General features: G+C 46.0%; 2 protein-coding genes and 1 pseudogene across 3 annotated transcripts in view; all 3 read left to right on the top strand.

Annotated features, from left to right (window-relative positions):
- LOC309550245 (uncharacterized protein) overlaps nt 1–23202 on the top strand; it is a gene marked incomplete at its 3' end in the record, with an annotated part of 2091994 nt that overhangs the window by 7343 nt on the left and 2061449 nt on the right.
- Nucleotides 1–23202, top strand: part of LOC309550782 (uncharacterized protein) — a 197420-nt gene that overhangs the window by 7024 nt on the left and 167194 nt on the right. The window lies entirely within an intron of this gene.
- LOC309549769 overlaps nt 1–23202 on the top strand; it is a 54695-nt pseudogene that overhangs the window by 6059 nt on the left and 25434 nt on the right. Inside the window, exons 4-7 of the transcript in view lie at nt 9607–9691; nt 10722–10876; nt 12819–12939; nt 15280–15326. The product of the transcript in view is annotated as an uncharacterized misc_RNA (transcript). The remainder of the gene's footprint in view (nt 1–9606; nt 9692–10721; nt 10877–12818; nt 12940–15279; nt 15327–23202) is intronic.

The following is a 23202-nucleotide window of genomic DNA, read 5'->3' as shown; positions in this document are numbered from 1 at the left end:
GGGGATCTGCAGGGGGCTTATCGGAATCTGGAAGCCCCCTTGAAAAAGGGGGCCCCCAGATCCTGACCCTCATTTACCAAAAAATGTCAAAAATAAAGACATGAGCCAGTTTTTGACAGTTCCTTTTTAAAAAAAATAAAATAAAAAAACAATGTCCCCTGATTTAGATCCATCATCAATCACAACGACCGCTGCACCGCCAAGCCAAAAAGAGAAACAAATACCCTCTGCCCACGAGGAAGGCTGACTCTCGAATGCTTGCTCCGCTGGGTGACAGTTTTTAAATAGGTAAGGGGCAGGTGATATCACCTGGTGGCCCTGCCCCTTATGATGTCATCAATCCAGCATGCACCAGTCAGTTACATCACAAGGGGGAAGCACCAGATGATGTCACCAGGTGGCCCTGCTCCTTACCTGTTTAAGAACTGTCAGACTGTCATTCCTTATTTACCACTTGCCGACTGCCTAACGACTATCTACGCCGGCAGTCAGCCCCTCACAGGCAAAGTGACGTAGTACTACGTCGCTAGCCTGTGAGGCTCTAGGGAGCGAGCGAGCGTGCGCCGCCAGAGGCGCGCTCCTGCTAGCTCACGGGCCCCCCGCGTGTGTGAGCGATGTCCGCCGGTCACTCGCGATCGTCCATTACATCGGGAGAAAGGCAGGCGGCTAATGTAAACAAAGCCGCCTGTCAATCTCCCTTGTGTAACAGCAGAGATCATACGGTCCTGCTATGTAGGACCGTAGATCTCTGCTGTTACATGAAAAGCCACATCCAATCACAGTTAGAAGCACGCCCCTAGGGACACACTTAACCCCTCCTTCTCAAATAAAGTTACCCCCTTCCCTGCCAGTGTCATTTTTACAGTAACAGTGCATATGTATAGCACTGATTACTGTAGTAATCTCACTGGTACCCCCAAAAGTGTCATAAATTTTAGTCAAGGGTCCGATCTGCAATGTCGCAGTCCCGCAAAAAAAAATCGCAGATCGCCGCCATTACTCGTTAAAAAAAAAAAAAAACAACAAAAATGACAAAAATCTTTCCCTTAGTTAGTAAACGCAATAACTTTTGCGCAAACCAATCAAAATACGCTTTTTGCAATTTTTTTTTTTTACCAAACATTTGTAGCAGAAAACAAATTGGACTAAAATGTTAAAAAAGTTTGATTTTTACTTTTTTTTTTTTTTGGGAATTTCATATAAAAAAATTTGAAAAATATTGTTATTTTTGCAAAATTGTCACACTTTTTTTGTTTATAGCGCATGATCAAAAAATCGCACAGGTGATCAAATACCACCAAAAAAAATCTCCGTTTGTGGGAAAAAAAAGGACGTCAATTTCATTTGGGTACAGCGTCGCACGACCGCACAATTGTCCGTTAAAGTCACGCAGTGCCGAATCGCAAAATAGGCCCTGCTCAGGAAGGGGGTAAAATCTTCCGGGGGTTAAGTGGTTAAGGGTGGAGTGTTTTTTTTGGGGGGTCCAGAGATGCAGTGGGCATCGTGAATTACGATGGTTCTACATTGGGGGACATTGTTTTTTTATTTTTTTCTATGAAAGGAATTGTGAAAAACTGGCTCATAGCCTCATTTAACATTTACATTGTACCCCAAAATCATTCACATAGGGGGGGGGCGGTATCTGGGGGCCCCCTTGTTAAAGGTGGTTTCATTATTCTTGTAAGCCCCCTGCCTGCAGACCCCCACAACCAAAGGCCAAGGTTGTGGGGAAGAGGCCCTTGTCCCCATCAACATAGGGACAAGGTGCTTTGGGGCGCACCCCCCCCCCATATTGAGGCCATGTAGCCTGGTATTATTCAGGGGGGCACTTGCTTGTCCCCCCCTTTTCTGGCCTGCCAGGCTGCATGCTCAGATAAGGGTCAGGTATAAATTCTAGGGGGACCTGATGCCATTTGTTTTTTAAATTTTGGCATGGGTTTTCCCCTTAAAATTGATGCCAGACCCAAAGGGCCTGGTATGGATTTTGGGGGACCCCACGCCAATTTTTCCCATTTTTTTTCTTGCCGGCAATTTTTTTTTTTTTTTTTACATTCTGCTGTCAGCGGGGATGCCCACTGACAGCTCATGACTCATTTGTTGTTAAGGACGTAGTGACCGGCTTTCTGGTCTCGCTTCCTAACAACCTATTGACTGTGCGCTCGGCGGGATGTAAATAGTGGTGTTTAGAGGGAGAGGATTGTTGGAGAGGATGCATGGAGTGCATCGGTGGGAGAATACAAGGCTGAGGGTGTTGACACCACAGTGAGTAGAAGCCTCTATCCATTGTTTGCTAAAGACAACAACATTATCAGCAGTAATCAGCACGGGTTTACAAATGGGCGTTCTTGTCAAACTAATCTCTTTCTACGAGGAGGTGAGCTGTGAGCTAGATAGAGGGAGACCAGTGGATGTGGTGTACCTGGATTTCGCTAAGGCGTTTGATACAGTTCCCCACAAGCACTAAATTTATAAAATAAGGTCTGCAGGCATTGACCGCAAGGTCTGCTCTTGGATACGGAACTGGCTAAAAGGCCGTGTCCAAAGGGTGGTAATAAACAGCGCATACTCAGACTGGTCTGAGGTGGTAAGCGGGGTCCCCCATGGCTCAGTCCTGGGACCAACCTTGTTCAATTTATTCATAAATAGCATTGAAGACGGGATCAGTAGCTCTATATCAGTTTTTGCAGATGACACAAAATTGGGCAGGGCAATAACTGCACAGCATGAAGCAGATATCCTACAGAATGACCTGGACAAAATAACGGAGTGGGCAACGACATGGCAAATGAGGTTTAATGTGGAGAAGTGGAAGGTTTGGCACTTGGGGACTAAAAACATAAAAACACAATACACGCTAGGAGGGGAACCCTTGTGGGAATCAAAAATGGAGAAAGATCTGGGAGTCCTGGTAGAGGATAGACTAAGCAATAGCATGCAATGTCAAGCGGCAGCTGCCAAAGCAGGCAGAATATTAGCATGCATAAAGAAAGGGATGTATTCCAGAGATAAGACTATAATCCTTCAACTTTATAAAACTCTGGTCCGATCACATCTGGAGTATTCTGTCCAGTTCTGGTCCCCAGTCCTCAGGAGGGATGTGTTGGAGCTGGAGAAGGTCCAGAGAAGGGCAACTAAACTAATTAGGGGATTGGAGGACCTTGATTATGAGGAGCGTCTGCAATCGCTTGATTTATTCTCCCTGGAGAAGAGACGCCTGAGAGGGGACATGATAGCAAATTATAAATATCTCAATGGGGATCTCAGCATAGAAAAAAAGCTATTCAGTCGGAAGGATTGCATGAGGACTAGAGGGCATACAATGTGTCTGGAGGAGAAGCGTTTTTATAGTTAGTGAGGTTGAAAAAAGACATCAGTCCATCCAGTTCAACCTATGATGTGTGTGTGTTTGCTGTTAACCGTACATTGTATACCCCTGTATGTTGTACATTGTATACCCCTGTATGTTGTGGTCTTTAAGGTGCCCATCTAATAGTTTTTTGAAACTATCAATGCTCCCTGCTGATACCACTTTTTGCGGAAGAGAATTCCACATCCTTACTGCTCTCACAGTGAAGAACCCCCTGCGTATTTTAAGGTTAAACCGCCTTTCCTCTAGTTTTAGTGAGTGGCCACGTGTCTTATTGTATTTCCTTTCTCTGAATAGGTTTTTCCATATGCTAGGGTTGCCAGTACAGTATTTGTACATCGATATCATATCCCCCCTCAATCGTCTCTTCTCTAGAGAGAATAAGTTCAGTGCTTGTAGTCTTTCCTCATAGCTGATGTCCTCCATTCCCCTAATTATTTTTGTTGCCCTTCTCTGGACTCTCTCCAGTTCCAGCACATCCTTCCTGAGGACCGGTGCCCAGAACTGGACAGCATACTCCAGATGTGGCCGGACCAGAGTCTTGTAGAGTGGGAGAATAATCTCTTTATTTCTGGAGTGAATCCCCTTTTTTATACATCCCAGTATTCTGTTGGCTTTGCTTGCAGCGGCTTGGCATTGCATGCCACTGCCAAGCCTGTTGTCTACCAGTACCCCCAGGTCCTTTTCCATCCTAGACTCACCCAGAGGTTCCCCCCCCCCCCCCAGTAGGTAGCTTGCTTTCTGGTTTCTGGCACCCAAGTGCATTACTTTACATTTTTCAACATTAAACCTCATCTGCCATGTAGTTGCCCATCCCATAATTTTGTTCAGGTCCGCTTGTAAGGTTTCCACATCCTGCCCAGAAGATATTGGCATGCTTAGTTTAGTATCATCCGCAAATACTGAGATTGTACTAGATATCCCCTCCTCTAGATCATTTATGAATAAATTAAACAGGATTGGTCCCAGGACAGAACCTTGGGGGACCCCGCTTTCCACACCCGCCCAACCTGAGTACTCCCCATTAATCACCACCCTCTGTACTCTCCCCTGGAGCCAGTTCTCTATCCAGGTACTCACCTTATGGTCCATACCTACCTTCCTTAGTTTGAACAGTAAGCGTTTGTGGGGAACGGTGTCAAAGGCCTTTGCGAAGTCCAGATACACCACATCCACAGGCTTAACCTTATCTAGGTGGCAGCTCACTTCATCGTAGAAGGTTAATAGATTGGTTTGGCAAGAATGATTTTTCATGAATCCATGCTGATTACTACTAATAATACCGTTTTCATTACTAAAGTCTTGTATGTGGTCCCTTATCATCCCCTCCAAAATCTTGCAGACTACTGATGTTAGGCTGACCAGCCTATAGTTACCAGGGATATATCTCAGCCCCTTTTTAAATATTGGTACCACGTTGGCTTTTTTCCAATCAGCTGGCACCATACCCATTTGTAAACTATCCTTATAGATCAAGAATAATGGTCTGGCAATCACCTGGCTGAGCTCTTTAAGAACCCTCGGGTGCAAGCCACCCAGTCCCGGTGATTTATTTATGTTAAGTTTTTCTAGTTTAGTTACTAAGTCTATCTTCTGTTAGCCATGGCGGTATTTCCTGAGGTGTGTTGTTTAGTTTGGCCTCCAGTGGTGGCCGGCCGACAGGGGGCGCAGGGGCGCCGCCCCCCAAAAAAAAGAAGAAAAAAAAAGATTAAATAAAAAATAAAAAGTATATTTTTCGCCCACTAGGGGCGCCGGACCTAGTGCTGGGTATGGGGGGGGTAGGGTTTTTGACCCCACCTTCGGCTGGCAGAGGTGATTGGTGCTCTTCTGGGGGTCATCGGGGCGCAGAGCAATGCGCCCCGACACTCCCCACTTTCTGGATGTCCTGGCTGTGATTGGTCCAGACTTCAGCCTGGACCAATCATACAGGACATCCCGGCTGACGTCACTCACCATCCCGTCACCTTCCCGTCAGAGCGAGGAGGAGCAGCGGCGTGCATGGTCGGTGGAGACGTCTCTCCCGACTCCCGGCCGTCACTCTTCAGCAGCAGAGAGCAGCAGCAGTCGGTCCGGTCGTGAGAGAGCCAGCACAAGACGAGCAGGTAAGTGAAATTGAAGCAGGCGCTGCCTCAATGCCCCCTCTCTCTCCTGTGTGCGGGACTGCCGAGTCCGGTGGGGAACTTAGTGTCAGAGTCTTACCAGGACACCTCTTCCTCCTCTCCCAGCCAGCAGCAGCATACCTCCCAATGATGATGATGATAGGTGTGGGGCTGCAGCTGTGAGGGTTAAGCGTCTGAGTGTCTCCAGTCCACATACACTTTCCCCCCTGCTGGCCCCGCCTCTCCCCCTTAGCTCCGTCCTTGGTGACTGTTCCCAGCAACATGCTTCTCCCTCCTTTGGCTCTTCTGCAGGCGGCTGCCGAGCGAGTGACTGCTCTACTGTGTCAGTGAGTAATGTGTTCTGCCGTGATCCAGGCTCTCCCTCCCCCCACCTCTGATAACTTTCCCAACTTTCAGCTTCTGCAATCTGCAGAGCTTCATGGAGGGGGGAGGGTGTGGCTGCTGGGTCTTGTGGTGCTGGGCAGTGATTGGCAGCTATGGAGTTCCCAAATTCCTCCCTTCTCTCTACCTCTTCATCCCAAACAAAGCCCCATCCCCCCACCTCTCCACCTTAACATTCCCAACTTTCAGCTGCTGCAGGGCTTCATGGAGGGGGGTGGGGGCTATTGGGTGTTGTACGCTGGGAAGTGATTGGCAGCTCTGGGGTTCCCAAACCCTAAATTCCTCCCCCCTCCCCGCCTCTTCACCCCAAATAAATCCCTCCTCGCCTCCACTCCAAACAAACCCCCCTTCCCTGCCTCTCCACCCTAAACAACCCCCCTTCCCTGACTCTCAACCCTAAAGAACCCCCCTTCCCTGCCTCTCCACCCTAAACAACCCCCCTTCCCTGCCTCTCCACCCTAAACAACCCCCCCTCCCTGCCTCTCCACCCTAAACAAACCCCCTCTCCCTGCCTCTCCACCCTAAACAACCCCCCTTCCCTGCCTCTCCACCATAAACAAACCACTCTCCCTGCCTCTCCACCCTAAACAAACCCCCCCTCCCTGCCTCTCCACCCTAAACAAACCCCCCTCCCTGCCTCTCCACCCTAAACAACCCCCCTTCCCTGCCTCTCCACCATAAACAAACCCCTCTTCCTGCCTCTCCACACTAAACAAACCCCCCTCCCTGCCTCTCCACCCTAAACAACCCCCCCTTTCCTTCCTCTCCACCCTAAACAAACCCCCCCTTGCCTGCCACTCCACTGTAAACAAACCCCTCTCCCTGCCTCTCCACCCTAAACACCCCCCTTCCCTGCCTCTCCACCCTAAACAAACCCCTCTCCCTGCCTCTCCATCCTAAACAACCCCCCCTCCCTACCTCTCCACCCTAAACAACCCCCCTTCCCTGCCTTTCCACCCTAAACCAACCCCCGTTCCCTGCCTCTCCACCCTAAAACAAACCCCCCTTCCCTGCCTCTCCACCATAAACAAACCCCCCTTCCCTGCCTCTCCACCATAAACAAACCCCCCTTCCCTGCCTCTCCACCATAAACAAACCCCCCTTCCCTGCCACTCCACTCTAAACAACCCCCCTTCCCTTCCTCTCCACCCTAAACAAACCCCCCTTCCCTGCCTCTCCACCCTAAACAAACCCCCCTTCCCTGCAACTCCACTCAAACAACCCCCCTTCCCTGCCTCTCCACCCTAAACAAACCCCTCTCCCTGCCTCTCCACCCTAAACAACCCCCCTTCCCTGCCACTCCACCATAAACAAACCCCTCTCCCTGCCTCTAAACCCTAAACAAACCCCTCTCTCTACCTCTCCACCCTAAACAACCCCCCTTCCCTGCCTCTCCACCCTAAACAAACCCCTCTCTCTGCCTCTCCACCCTAAACACCCCCCCTCCCTGCCTCTTCACCCTAAAAAACCCCCCATCCCTGCCTCTCATATATATATATGGATACATACATGCACACACACACCCAAATAAAACTAAATAAAAACAAAAAAAACTCAATCACAATATAAATAAAAAAAAACAATAAACACGCAATAAAAGTTCAAACACTTTCATTTTTTAAAGGAGGGGGTTTGGTGTGAGCCACCAACTTAACCTGCGCAAATGGATGTGATAAATTATATACTACTGAATTATTATTATTATTATTATTATTATTAATAAGGATTTCTATAGCGCCAGCAGTTTACGCAGCGCTTTACAATATTAGGAGACAGTACATTTACAAAAAAATATAAGAGGATTAAGAGGGCCCTGCTCAGAAGAGCTTACAATCTAATGGGGTGGGGCAGGTGTTACAAGAGGTAAGAGTAGGGAATGAGCTGATGGCAGATTAGTTGGCGGTGTGATAGGCTTCCCTAGTTTTCAGGGATCGCCTGAAAGCAGCTAGAGTAGGAGATAGCCGTACAGGTTGAGGTAGGGCATTCCAGAGGATGGGAGAGGCCCTGGCGAAATCCTGGAGATGAGCATGGGAGGAGGAGACAAGAGAGCTTGAGAGTAGGAGGTCTTGAGAGGAGCGGAGAGGACGGTTTGGGTGATATTTGGAGACAAGATTGGGGATGTGGATTCGTGTGTTTTGTGAAATTGCTTTCAACCTTGTGAGCTGCAACATAAACGTGGTACACCTGGATAAATGCAAAAAATTATAAAGGTATGGCGCTCAACAAAAAATGAATCACAATAAAATTTTAAATTTAAATGAAACCACAAACGTGCTGATAGTGAATGTGTCAAACTTAAGTGCTCGATCAAATAAGAGTGACAATATATAAACCAAGTCTCTGGTGCTAAAAAACATCAAAATGATAGTCCAAATGACAGCAGCTGATGAAAAATCATGGACTTGATAGGAGTGTATTCCTTTAAGCCTCCACCTCCACACGTTCACCCAGTGCAAGCAAATATAACTGCTTACCAGAAATATAGGACCCCTTGATTATAGGGGGTCATTAGAGCATATTTCTTTCCACCCGTGATCCGACCAGACCATACATCAATAGTAAATGGCACTTGTTTGTAGAAAAAATGCTCTCTCACCATAGAGAGTGTGTAGCCAGACCAAGGGTTAGATCAGGACCATGACATGGGTAGAGAGAAACAGAAAGGCTCTCATGGCGCAGCATCTCATGTTAAAACCATTTATTATACAAAATAAGGAGTAGAGAAAATGGATAGTGTATCCTACTCACCCAGTGCTAGAATAAATATTTTGAATGCAACAAAAATGTACTCAAAACTCATACAATAAACAGCTGCCACTATTAACACAATCTACATACAAAAGGTGCACTCTATACAAAGTTTAAAATGAAAAACTCCTCATGAGTCCACTAGCGGCGTTCTAGGTACGTTATCCACATACACTAATAATATTAATTTCTCGAGAATGTCCTAATAGGTGCAATGAACGGATCTTTACTCCTTGTATATATTATTAGAAGAGCAATCCCAAAGTTAGTCCATTGCCGTGAGTGAAATCATATGAAGAAAGACAGCTGGGCACACAAACCTCCACTACACCGCTGTGCTCGCCTAGTGGTAATGAACTCACCAGAGGCGGCTTGCAAACAAGCCTGTAAACCAGACACAGATGGAGATGGATCCTCAACAAGCCTCCAGATATTACAACGTCTTCTCCAATATGGTAGACAATTCGCTCGCCAGATTTTGCATGAAAATAAATGTTCAAAGACACATAGCGTAATCCCCCAGATGAACACAGAGATCCATGTTTCTAAATAGCAGTAACACAGGATCCCTGTGTTCATCTGTGACAGAACGGCAGTCTGCCTTGTTTACTTCGGCAGACTGCTGTGGGGAGCGATCGTAGGTGGTTGCCTGCGCCCCTGGTAAGCAGTTATATTTGCTTGCACTGGGTGAACGTGTGAAGGTGGAGGCTTAAAGGAATACACTCCTATCAAGTCCATGATTTTTCATCAGCTGCTGTCATTTGGACTATCATTTTGATGTTTTTTAGTACCAGAGACTTGGTTTATATATTGTCACTCTTATTTGATTGAGCACTTAAGTTTGGTACATTCACTATCAGCACGTTTGTGGTTTCATTTAAATTTAAAATTTTATTTTGATTAATTTTTTGTTGAGCGCCATACCTTTATAATTTTTTATACCTTGAAAAAATAATTTCTTTATACCTCTTTTTAAACTTTTATGCGTAGACATTTCTTGCACTTCAAATTGAAACTGTTCCACAATTTCACTCCACAAATAGAAATCCAGAAGCTTTTCCTAGTTGTCGGCAAAGTGAGAATCTGAAAATTAAATTTCCTGACAGACTCCATGGCAGCATACGTATCAGGTTTGGCCCCGCCTCCAAACCTACCCATAGGACATCACTCCCATAAATCTTTGAACCTGTTCAGCACACGTGTTCTTTTTTTGTCCTCCAAAGGATTCCCTGATATCCTACCTGAAGATGGATCCCGGGAGATGGATGTCTCTACCAGTCGGGTATTGAGCTCTCCAATAAGCCCCAGCTGCTGCGGGGTATGGAGTAGGGGCGAAGATGTATGCAGCCTTTGGCCAAAAAGCCCAGCTGCTGCGGGTGGCCGGTACCCTAGGAGTGTCATAAGTCCGGTGTGCGCATCCATCCCTGGTTGCCAGCGCTTCGTGAGTAAAATATTCCATGGCAGCTATTTTGTTATTTGCTTATTTTATTGCCTGTTTGTGCCTACCTGTGTTTTCTCTTCATTTCCCTGGTGGCTAGTGGTCCGGGGCCGGTCAGCGATCACTTCCTGATCGGCCGCCGGTGCGGTACGCTACTGCGCATGTGCGGCGCCTCGGGAACGAGGCTTGGCTCTCGCGCATGCGCAGTGGAAATGCGGCGCATGCGCAGTAGGTCGACTTCGGCGGCGATCTCTGATGACGTCACCAGGCGCCATATTTAAACTCTCAGAACTGTCAGCAGTTCTGTGTTTATACACGCTGCTGATGCTTGTAGCCTGTGCTATTGCCAGCTGATTTTTTCTTCCTGGAAGATCCTTTTGCTGCTGCTCTGCTTGGTTTCCCACCTGGTTCCTGGTGAGTAACTGGCCCCAGTTTGGGAGCTTCCCCCCTCCTTCTCCCCCCATTGCTTCATGGTTTCTGACATCGCTGTCCGGCTCATCCCTATAGGTCAGCGCCAGAATGGAAGCTACTTTGCCCTCCGGTGGTCAGCCCGCCCTTAACAGGTATTGGGGGCTTCTTAGTGGGGGTGCGGGTTACAGGGGGGGGATTGGAACTCAGGTGTTCCTAGCTTCCTGTCTGTGTTTCTTTTGTTTCTGTTTTGTTTCAGCCCTTCTCGTTCAGAGACTAGGCACTCTTCTCAAAGAAGCGAAAGGCGTTCGAGTTCCCGCCACCGGCACTCTGCTGGGAAATCCCGATTGGGCTCCCATCATCATAAAAGAGCGTCCACATCAGCCAGTCACTCTCGAAAACCTGAAAAAGCAGGTTGTTGGGGCTGTGGCGCCAGTGTCCCTGAAAGGAAGTCCCTCTGTGACAGGTGTTTCTCCCAGGCTGCGGGAGAAAGGGATACTTCCGATCAACGTATTGAAGCCCTGGTTAAAAGGGTAGTGAAGGACTCTTTAGCCGAGATGGGTGTCAGTCAATCTCAAGGCTCTGCAACAGCTCCCCCAAGCCCTTCCCCTGTAGCGCTTCAAGTACAGGAAGATTTTGAGTCTGCCCATACGAGCCATCAGTCGATGCTCTTGTCAGGTAGCGACTCCGAAGCTGAGGATCCCTGCCTGGGTTTTGAGTATGCCTTGGTGCCTTCTCTGGTAAAAGCGGTCAGGGAGACCTTAAACTGGGAGGAGTCAGCTGTTCCCCCTCCCAAACAAAAGAATAACTTTAAACAGCTCAATAAGGAGCGTGTTAATTTTCCCTTCCTGGGAGAGTTGGGAGAAATTATCTCAGAGGAGTGGAGAAAGGTGGAACGAAAGAATTCCTTAGTCTCCAAGATGGCCAAACTATACCCTTTTAAAGAGGAAGATGTTAAAAATCTTGAGTCTCCTCCTTTAGTAGACGCAGCAGTGATGAGACTGGTTAAGCACGTGACCCTTCCCCTAGAGGATACGGTCTCGTTTAAGGATCCGCTGGCTCGAAGGATGGACTCTGATTTGAAAAGGATCTACCTCACGGCAGGTATGGCCTGCAAGCCAGCCCTGGCCTTAGCCGCTCTATCTAAGGCCATGGAATCTTGGGCTGACGTGGTGGATGAATCTGTCAGATCAGTGTCGGAGGAGGTTGCCAGAAGTTCCAATCCAGGAGCTTAGGCTGGCCTCGTCGTTCCTTGGGGAGGCTTCCATAGATCTGATCCGCCTGTTGGCAAGAGTTATGCTGTCCTCAGTCACGGCTAAGAGAGCCCTATGGCTCCGCCCTTGGGTTGCTGATCCGGCATCAAAGCAAGTCTGGTGCCGCATTCCCTTTGAGGGGTCCTCCCTTTGAGGGAACAAGCTCGACGAGGCCATAACTCGGGCTACGGGCGGGAAGTCTGGGTTTCTTCCCCAGGATCGGCGCCAGTTTAATATCAAGAAGGGACAGTCTAGTAGGAAGTTTGTCCCCGATCGGGCCAGGGAGGCTCGTACTTATAGACCCGGTCGAGAATTCAACCGAAATTGGAGGTCCAGACAGTCTTCCAGGAAGACGGCAAAGAATGTCTCCTCAGGTGACCGCGAGCCCACTAAGTCTTTTTGAAATTGGGCCCGCTCAGGCATGCCAAGTGGGAGCGCATCTACGCTCCTTCCATCATGTCTGGGCGGCTTCAATTCAGGACCCCTGGGCCGTCAGGACGGTGTCTTCAGGTCACAAGTGGGTCTTCAAAGAGATGCCAGGCTCAAGATTCCTGCCTACTGCTCTACCATCCCTAGAAGAAAGGTGTCAAATTTTATTTTCCTACGTCGAGTCTCTCATTGCTCAAGGGGCTGTCATCTCCGTTCCAGAGTCCGAGCGAGGCCAAGGAATATACTCTCCGCTTTTTCTGGTTCAAAAGAAAAACGGATCGTGGAGACCAGTCATAGACCTGACTTTTTTGAACCAATTTATAAAAAAAGAGAGATTCAAGATGGAGAACTTGCTATCCATACAGCAAGCAGTTCAGCCGGCCGATTGGATGGTGTCCATCGACTTGAAGGACGCCTACTTTCATGTCCCTGTGGCAGAAGATTTTCAAAGGTATCTCCGGTTCGCAGTGGGCGGCTCACATCTTCAATTTATCTGTCTCCCATTCGGGCTCTCCACATCTCCAGGGACCTTTTCAAAAATCTTATTGGCCGTGGTAGCTCTACTGAGAACGAGAGGTATTCGGCTCCACCATTATTTGGACGACCTTCTCCTGTTGTCCCAAGACAGAAATCAACTCTTAGTTCATCTAGAACAGGTTGTGTCTACTCTCCAGAAGTTTGGTTGGCTACTGAACGAAGAGAAGAGCCACTTAACTCCAACACAGTCCCTGGTTTACCTTGGCGCCCTGTTCGACACGGCGAAGGCAACTATCTCCCTTCCAGAAGAGAAGATAGGTACAGTCCGAGACAGGGTTCGCTTTGCCCTCTCATCCTCTCATCTTCAGGCACGCCAATGCCTGAAGGTGATCGGGACTATGGTCCCAGTAGTCCCCATGGTGAAGTGGGCCCTGTGGAGGATGAGACCCTTTCAGAAGGGATTCCTGCAACAGTGGGATACGTGGCATCTGGATCAACTCATCTTCCTAACTCCAGCCATGAGAGCGAGTCTCCCTTGGTGGTTATGCAGAAGCCACCTGCTGAACTGCCACTCTCTGAAACCAGCTCCGTGGGTAGTGATCACCTCGGACGCCAGCAACATAGGCTGGGGTGCCCACTGTCTGTCGGATGTGGCTCAGGGCAGGTGGAGTTTTCCTACTCGAGGGATAGTATCCAACGTACTGGAACTTCGAGCAGCATTCCAAGCTCTACGAGCATTCTCTCATCTGACAAAGGACCAACCTGTCATGTTACGGCTGGACAACACCTCAGCAGTAGCATATGTGAGGAAGCAGGGGGGAACGCGCAGCTGGTCCCTATTGAGGGAAGTGGAACCGATCATGTCATGGGCACAAAGAAATCTCTCAGATCTGTCGGCGGTCTATGTTCCAGGAGTCCAGAATGTCCAAGCGGATTTTTTGTCCAGAGTAGACCTGGACAACAACGAGTGGTCCCTTCACAGGGAAGTATTCGACTGGATTCTGTCATTGGGGTTCTCCCCAGAAGTAGACCTCTTCGCCTCCCCCTGCAACCACAAGCTGCCGAAATACTACACAAGGTTCAGAGATCCCCAGGCATTCGGGTTGGACGCCTTCTCGGATCAGTGGAGATTCCACAGGGCATACGCCTTCCCACCAGTTCCGATTGTGTTACAATTCCTTCGGAGACTCAGGTCGGAGCCAGTGAAGGTAGTGGCGGTGATTCCCTTCTGGCCCAACAGGCCATGGTTTCCCCTTCTGACGCTACTCAGTGTCCGAGACCCAATCCCACTGCCCTTCAGACCGGATCTGTTGTCCTAGGGATCTGTACTCCATCCATGCCTGGCTCGCCTACATCTGAGGGTTTGGATGTTGAAAGGAGGAGGTTGCAGGCTTTAGGTTGTCCGGAAGTTGCAATTTCTACGTTACTCAGTGCTAGAAGAAACTCAACAAATAGAGTCTATCAGAGAATCTGGTCAAGGTTTTCTTCACAGTTGGCTGCAAGGCCTGATCCTCAGTCCTCCATTAAGATCCAGGACGTGCTGAGCTTCCTACAATCAGGTTTAGATCTACCACTCTCTGTGAGTTCCCTCAGGGTCCAAGTTTCGGCTATCTCAGCTTTCACGGGTATCTCCTGGGCCAGTCATGCCTTATTATGACAGTTCTTTAAGGGAGCAGTGAGAATTAGGCCTTAAAGAAAGCCTAGGTTTCCCAAGTGGGACCTGCCTCTAGTACTGGATTTCCTGTCAGATCGTATCCAAGACACGTCTGAGTCCATTACCATAAAGGAACTTACTCGGATGACAGTGTTTCTAGTAGCTGTGGTACTTATTCCCATGTTGGATGCGAGACCAAAAGTGACCTCTGTCTTCCACGAAAACGTCGAAACTGTGTTACCGACCTTCAGACAAGGCGAAGACTCTCCGGTTCATCCACTGGATGTTGGGAATTGTATTAGGAAATATCTGGAAGCCACTTCTTCTTTCAGAAAGTCGGAGTATCTTTTTGTTACCTTCTATGGCAAAAACAAAGGTTCAAGGGCCTCTACGAGATCTATCTCCTCATGGATCATTCAAACCATCCAGTGGGCTTATAGGGCTAAGGGCTTGACCCCTCCAGCAGTAGTCACAGCTCATTCGACGCGGAGCATTTCTACCTCGTGGGCAGTTTCCAGACACGTGGCTCCTAATGTTATCTGTAGAGCAGGGGCATGGTCCTCTATTAACACATTTTTGTCCCACTACTGTGTTGAGCCAGCGGCTCTTTCTTCTGTGAATTTTGGTTTGCAAGTCTTGTCTGTTGACAAAGTGAATTAAACTTTTTTCTGTTCAGCACCTGCCCACCCTGTGTGTACAGCGAGTTATTTCCCTATACGTATGCTGCCATGGAGTCTGTCAGGAAAACGGAAAATTTATATCAAATACTTACCGTAATTTTCCTTTCCTGATGGACTCCATGGCAGCAGGAGTTCCCTCCCAGATTTCTGTGGAGGATAGTTACAGAACACGTGTGCTGAACAGGTGCAAAGATTTATGGGAGTGAGGTCTTATGGGTAGGTTTGGAGGCGGGGCCAAACCCGATACGTATGCTGCCATGGAGTCCATCAGGAAAGGAAAATTACGGTAAGTATTTGATATAAATTTTCCGTTATTCCCCTTAGATTATAACTCATGTCCCTTGAAAGAAATCGTTTTTGTATATTTCCAGGTAATAAATTGTTTTTTGCTGTAAATATTATTTGTTCAGTGTGTAATTGCAGCGTGTCCATTAGAGTCCATAGAGTTGTAACTCTAAGAATAATGAGTTTGTGTGATCCCTTTATCCTGCCCCAGAAATATTCCGTATTGCTTTCTTTTGCAGTATGATCAATGGAAATATTCTGTATTCCGATCAATGGAAATAGTCTGTATTCCGATCAATGGAAATATTTTGTATTCCGATCAATGGAAGTATTCTGTATTCCGATCAATGGAAACATTCTGTATTCTGTACTCCGATCAATGGAAATATTCTGTATTCCGATCAATGGAAATAGTCTGTATTCCGATCAATGGAAATATTCTGTATTCCGATCAATGGAAACATTCTGTATTCCGATCAATGGAAACATTCTGTATTCCGATCAATGGAAACATTCTGTATTCTGTACTCCAATCAATGGAAATAGTCTGTACTCCGATCAATGGAAATAGTCTGTATTCCGATCAATGGAAATAGTCTGTATTCCGATCAATGGAAATAGTCTGTATTCCGATCAATGGAAATATTCTGTATTCCGATCAATGGAAACATTCTGTATTCCGATCAATGGAAATAGTCTGTATTCCGATCAATGGAAATAGTCTGTATTCCGATCAATGGAAATATTCTGTATTCCGATCAATGGAAATATTCTGTATTCCGATCAATGGAAACATTCTGTATTCCGATCAATGGAAATAGTCTGTATTCCGATCAATGGAAATAGTCTGTATTCCGATCAATGGAAATATTCTGTATTCCGATCAATGGAAACATTCTGTATTCTGTACTCCGATCAATGGAAATAGTCTGCACTCCGATCAATGGAAATAGTTTGGATACTTTGGATTGCACACGCTTAGTATGTGATTTCCAACAGATTTCATCATATATTATCATCCCGAGAAATTTTATTTAACCACTTGACAACCGCCCACCACAGATTTACTGCGGCAGGCAGCTGCTCATGGGCAAACTGACGTAGTATTACGTTGCTCGCTCTCAGGAGGCTAGGGGGCGAGCGCGCGCCGCTGGCAGCACGCTCCCGCTCATCAGTGGGGAAGCTGATGCGTGTGTCAGACGGCTCTGATTGCCACCTGACACTGACGATCGCTGACAGAGAAGGACAGTCGGCTGATGTAAACACAGCCGTCCGTCCTTCTCCCTCGGATGATCACAGAGGATATGTGAGCCTTCTATATAGGATCACAGGTCTCTGTGATCATCTCACAAGCCCAACCCCCCCCACAGTTAGAATAACTCCCCTAGGCTTACATTTAACCCCTTGATCACCCACAATGTTAACCCCTTCCCTGTCAGTGTCATTAGTACAGTAACAGTGCACATTTTTAGCACTGATTACTGCAGTAATGTCACTGATCCCCCCAAAAGTGTCAAAAATGTCAGTTAGGGATCCAATCTGTCTGCAGCAATGTCGCAGTCCTGCAAAAAATCGCAGATCGCCGCCATTACTAGTAAAAAATAAAAAAAAATGACATACATTTTTCCCAGTATTAGTAGACGCGATAACTTTTGTGCAAACGCTTATTGCGATTTTTTTGTACCAAAAATATGCAGCAAAAAACAAATTAGCCTAAAATGTTAAAAAATTTTGATTTTTAATTTTTTTGGGGAAAATGTTATATATCGGAATGTGAAAAATATTGTTTTTTCTTTTATTTCAAAATTGTCGCTCTTTTTTTGTTTATAGCGCAAAAAATAAAAATTGCAGAGGTGATCAAATACCACCAAAAGAAATCTCTATTTGTGGGAAAAAAGAACATCAATTTTATTTGGGTACAGCGTCGCACGACCGCGCAATTGTCAGTTAAAGTAACGCAGTGCTGAATCGCAAAATAAGGCCTGGTCATTAAGGGGGAAAATCTTCTGGTCTGAAAGTGGATAAATAACTCTTTCTATATTAACCCTTCCATCTGAATATCTATTTATGTGTTAATTTTCCCAGTTCCCAGAAGATGTTTTATTCAGATTTAATGATAATTTATTTCTATCAAACCATAATTTCAATTTCCTCATTTCTATATTAATAACCTGTATTAGAGATGTAAATCACGGCCTAGACATAAAATATTCACATCATCAGCAAATAACACCATCTTCAATACTTTTGACACCATACATAAATCATTGATATAAAGAATATACAATTTAGGGCCCAATACTGTCCCCTGGGGGATGCCCCAAGTAATGTCCAAACATGATGAACAATAATCACCCAACCCCCAACTCCAACCCAACAATTTATAAGTACAGTAGAAAATGAAAGACATAAGTTAACCACAAATGGCAAGAACTATTACAGGAGATAGCACCATTTAGTGGCCCAATGTTGGTATTTTCAATATTAAACCAATGGAAAACATCCAACCAGCAGGAAGCCTAATGTCCTTTATGTTTTACCCCCATTCAGAGAGAAGGAATCCCCAGGCTAACTGCTTTGCATTTTCTATGAATAAACCCCTAAATGTCAGGAGACGTTTATATAAAGATGGGAAGTATGTAGCAGATAAATGAATAGACCTCCTAGCAATGTTATTACCAGGCTGCAGCTAGGGGGAGCTCTAATGTGACCCAAGCAGAGTGATCCCATCTAGCTCACATTAACCCTTTCACTGCCAGAGCTGTGTTTGCATTATTTTTGCACACATGGTAAAATGCAGATTTTGGGCCTGAAGATTATATAAAACCCCCAAACATATATTTTCTGAAAGCAGAGGCCCTGGAGAATAAAATGGTGGTAATTGTTAAGATGTTCCTCGTACACAAATGTCACCTTCATATCCGGGTTTATTTTCTCCTTTCCCCCATTTTCTATGGTGTGAACTTTTCTACAATACTTTGTTATAATAATGTAACACGTGTATTGTACAAAAATTATTACCGACTCCGCCTCCACATTCCAGACACGTCATTTTCCTGACCAATTGGATTTCTTCCTTTACTATTTCCTGATTCTATGATTCTTGTTAAAAGTAAAATTACAATAAAAAAATGTATTGGACAGAAAGAATTGTGTGTCTGTGCAATGACGACGAACTTTGCTCATAGATGACACTTAAAGTTCAAATGATTTTTATTAAATATTTGAGAGCTTACACAATGTAGACGAAACATACAAGGTCACATGATACCAAATAGCACATGACAAGTGTGTAAGAGTGATATAATACATGGGTAAGGTTCAATAGTGGGTGGAAAGAAAAACAAAACCTAGACTATGTCATATTTCTATAAAGAGCATGAAGTCGAAGGAAGGAGGAGCATAAGAATAGGGTATGAGGAGGGGGATAGGCATGAGGAGGGGGGTAGGCATGTGGAGGGGGGTAGGCAGGGATAAGGGTAGAGTTATAACAACAACTGGAAGAACTCCGGAACCAGTCCAGACAGAATTTGTATACCATTCTCCATTTTGTTTGAGCTATCAGAATGTAACTGTACATTTAGGATTGTGCATATATAAAGACCAAGAATATAGAAATTTATCCTAACTAAAGCTCCGAAGAGCAAACCTCTTTTCCATATCACATTGATCATATAGGTCGTTGATCGTCTCAGTAAAAGAAAGGACCTTGGAGGTTATCCACAATCTGGTAATATTGAGTTTTGTGGTCTGGAGTAAATGGACAAATAATATTCCTAGATTTGGTAGGGAAGATTTCAATGCCCACATGAAGAAGGGCAGTTTTAGGGTCAGGGCTAATCGGTCTATCAGTGATCCCGGAGATCAGGGAAAAGATCTTGTTCCAATAAGATTTAGGTAATTTGCAGGTCCACATAATGTGTAACAGTGAGCCAGTCGCCACATTGACGCCAATATTGGGGGGGGAATAAGTCGGGTAGAATTTGGAGAGTGTTATAGGTGTTAGATACCAATGATGAAGTCATCACAGATAGGACTCCCAATGGTTGGCACAATCCGATGCTTTAGCTGTAAAAAGAAAGGACTTTTACCATTCTTGATCAGGAATGCGTTGGCTGATGATTATTTCCCATTTGTTTAAGAAAGATGTCTTAAGTAGGAATTTTAGGTTAGTGGGAGATTCCTTTACCCAGGTATTTGAGGGCAGCAAAAAATTGTAAAACGGGAATGGGAGGAAACTTTTAGGGGGGATTTTGTTGGCTCTTAAAGTGATTGTAAACAATCAGCTTGTAAAACAACCCATTCAGTTTAAATTAGAAATAAAAAGGCAAAACATTTTTGGATAGATATAAAAAAAATTAAAAATACCTTTTTTCCCCCCTTTTTTTTTAAATGATCACATTCCCTCTGTTCTCAGCTGCATAAGAGCTGGGGGAGGAGAAACAGCAGCACACTGAGCTTGCCAGTGAATGGCTGTGCAGGGGGGGGGGTGTCAGGACAAGTCTGATCAATGGAGGAGAGCAGGCAAAGTTCCAAGCATAGCTAGAGAACTGACCATGGTGTGCTTTCCTGCTTAGTGTGGTCAGTTTTTAATAGGAAAGCAGAGGGACTGGCAGGATCACCAGGGATTTCACACAAAGGAAGCAAAACAAAGAGAACAGGAGACTTCTTCATACCATTACATGGTACAGCAGGCACATATCAGGGGGGATGGGGGAGGAGAGAACAGGAGACGTCTTCATACCAGTACATGGTACAGCAGACACATATCAGGGGGGATGGGAGGAGGAGAGAACAGGAGACGTCTTCATACCAGTACATGGTACAGCAGACACATATCAGGGGGGATGGGAGGAGGAGAGAACAGGAGACGTCTTCATACCAGTACATGGTACAGCAGACACATATCAATCAGGGGGGATGGGAGGAGGAGAGAACAGGAGACTAATTCATACCATTACATGGTACAGCAGGCACATATCGGGGGGGGGGGGGGTGGAGGAGAGAACAGGAAACTTCTCCATACCAGGAATATGATGTGTTGGGGTAACGAACAGTTTAAGCCGTGACAAATCCTCGTATAGGTGAAAAGTTCTGAATGGGGTAAGGCAAATCCGTTCTGTAGGGTTTGGAAGGGTGCTAATGTATCAACATCATGGATATCTTGCAAATTGGGGATCCCACTTTGTTTCCAAGGAGCTCTATTTAAATAGGGGATCATACCATTGAGAGTGTCAAGGGGAAGAGAAATTGATCTTAATTCTGTGGTCTTAGAAGCTAATAAAGAACATGCCTCCAGGAAGGATTGGCTACATGGGTGGTTTGATATTGAGTGTCATTGGTATACAGTTTTCAGAAGCAGAGAAGTTTGTGGAGAGAGCGGATGGAACAGTTGGGGTTCCATCATAGCCCAAACTTTTTCCCTGGTAGGATGCCACCAGTAATACATTTGGTCAGGAAGCACAGCCTGATAATAAGAGTACAGGTGAGGGAGACCTGCTCCACCTCTAATAGATGGGGGTAATAGTAAATGTGAGGCACATCTAGGATGTTTAGATTCCAGACATATTGGACTAATTGTCTTTGAAGATTATGGAAAAAGGTGGTAGGTAGCGGAATAGGAAGGGTCCTAAAAACATACAACAGTTTGGGAATTATAAACACTTTTAAGACTGCGATCCGACCCAGCATTGATAGTCTGAAGGAACACAGCGAACGGTGATTTCCTATGAACATCAGATCCATCTAGTGGCCATAATATGGCATTTTTCCTGAAATACCTCAATCAGAAAGAATAGTGCAATACTGCACTATGGACACTACATGGAGCAAAAGGTCATAGGAAAGTAGTGTACAAAGTAAAATATAACCAACATTTGTCAAGACTGGGTGAAAGCTTCTCACATTTGTCCACAAATCATTTTAAAAATAGACCTTTAAGTGTTTGTGAAATCTTCCACCACAAAATGTACTCAGCCAATGAAAGGTAATGACTCAATTTTTATTTTTCTTCTGCTATAAATGGCCAACACTTCATCCATGTCTTTGGTGATCTCTGATCTCCTTATGAAGTGTTTCTTACATGATGAAGATCAGCCATGGAGTATATCTGAGGTGTATATCAGGGTGTGCTTCTTCCCCACATGTCCACCAACATTCATATATAAGACATTTCCCACACTCAAGGCACTAATACACCTCGAGGGTTGTGTGGGATCCCCGATGTACAGGAAGACAGGACTTCAGTGAGGAACAATTCCCTCACTCAGGACAGGAAGACGGCTTCTCCCCCGTGTGAGATCTCTGATGTTTGTAAAGACTGGACTTCTGTGAAAACCATTTACCGCACTCAGGACAGGAGTACGGCTTCTTTTCCTTGTGAGATCTCTGATGTCTGTAAAGATGGGACTTATCAGAAAAACATTTCCCACACTCAGGACAGGAATACGGCTTCTCCCCCGTGTGCAATCTCTGATGTCTGGAAAGACTGGATGTCTGTGAAAAACATTTCTCGCACTCAGAGCAGAAATATGGCTTCTCCCCTGTGTGAGATCTCTGATGGCTAACAAGATTTGTTTTTGTTGAAAAACATTTCCCGCACTCAGGACAGGAAAGTGGCATTTCCCCTGTGTGAGATCTCTGATGTCTGGAAAGACTGGATATCTGTGAAAAACATTTCTCGCACTCAGGGCAGAAATATGGCTTCTCCCCTGTGTGAGATCTCTGATGGCTAACAAGAATTGTTTTGGTTACAAAACATTTCCCACACTCAGGACAGGAATACGGCTTCTCACCTGTGTGAGATCTCTGATGTGTGTAAAGACCGGACTTGTATGAAAACCATTTCCCGCAATCAGGACAGGAATACGGCTTCTCCCCTGTGTGAGATCTCTGATGTGTGCAAAGAGTGGACTTCTGTGAAAAACATTTCCTGCACTCAGGACAGAAATACGGCTTCTCCCCTGTGTGAGATCTCTGATGTTTGTAAAGATAGGACTTCCGTGAAAAACACTTCCTGCACTCAGGACAGGAAAACAGCTTCTCTCCCGTGTGAGATCTCTGATGTGTGTAAAGATCAGACTTCTGATAAAAACATTTCCCACACTCAGGACAGGAGTGTGGCTTCTCACCAGTGTGAGATCTCCGATGTCTGTAAAGATCAGACTTCTGTGAAAAACATTTCCTGCACTCAGGACAGCAATACGGCTTCTCTCCTGTGTGAGATCTCTGATGTCTGTGATAGAAGGACTTCTGTGAAAAACATTTCCCACACTCAGGACAGCAATATGGCTTCTCCCCTGTGTGAGATCTTTCATGTCTATTAAGATAGGACTTAAAACTAAAACACTTCTCGCACTCAGTACAGGAAAACCTCTTATCTGTTGGAAGGACGGCACCATCCCTCACAGTCTGAGGTTCCTCAGAATAAGAGGAATACGATGGTCCGGCACCATCCCTCACAGTCTGAGGTTCCTCGGGATAAGAGGAATACGATGGTCCGGCACCGTCCCTCACAGTCTGAGGTTCCTCAGGATAAGAGCAATACGATGGTCCATCTACACTGTGTGGTACCGGATGGAGATTTGAGGTAGCCAGGTTTTCTCCTGGATTATACTGTGTGATGTCTTCATCTTCTACTTTACAGTCTGGAGACAAAGTGAGACAATCCTCTGAGGTTTTCCTCATCTCCCGTCCATGTACTAAAATAGAAATACAAAGATTATTACTAGACATGAGCAGATTGGTTCCCCTAAACCAGGACTCCGCCCACATCAGGCAGCTTTGTCTCTGAGCAGGGGCGGACTGACCTGTCGGGCACTTCGGCCCTGGTCCAAGGGCACGGAGTCAGTAGGGGGCCCCATGAGAGGCTGCACGTGTGTCACCGAAAGCAGGGGACTGCCAGTGAGAGGAGCTGAGGAGGCAGTGGCTGGACCCAGGGGTGGCGATGCAGGGGGCCTGGCC

This window comes from Pelophylax lessonae (genome assembly GCF_965119305.1).
Source record: "Pelophylax lessonae genome assembly, chromosome: 3".
NCBI lineage: Eukaryota > Metazoa > Chordata > Amphibia > Anura > Ranidae > Pelophylax > Pelophylax lessonae.
The sequence above is the reverse complement of the archived record's forward strand: the minus strand, read 5'-3'. Positions and strand labels throughout refer to the sequence as shown.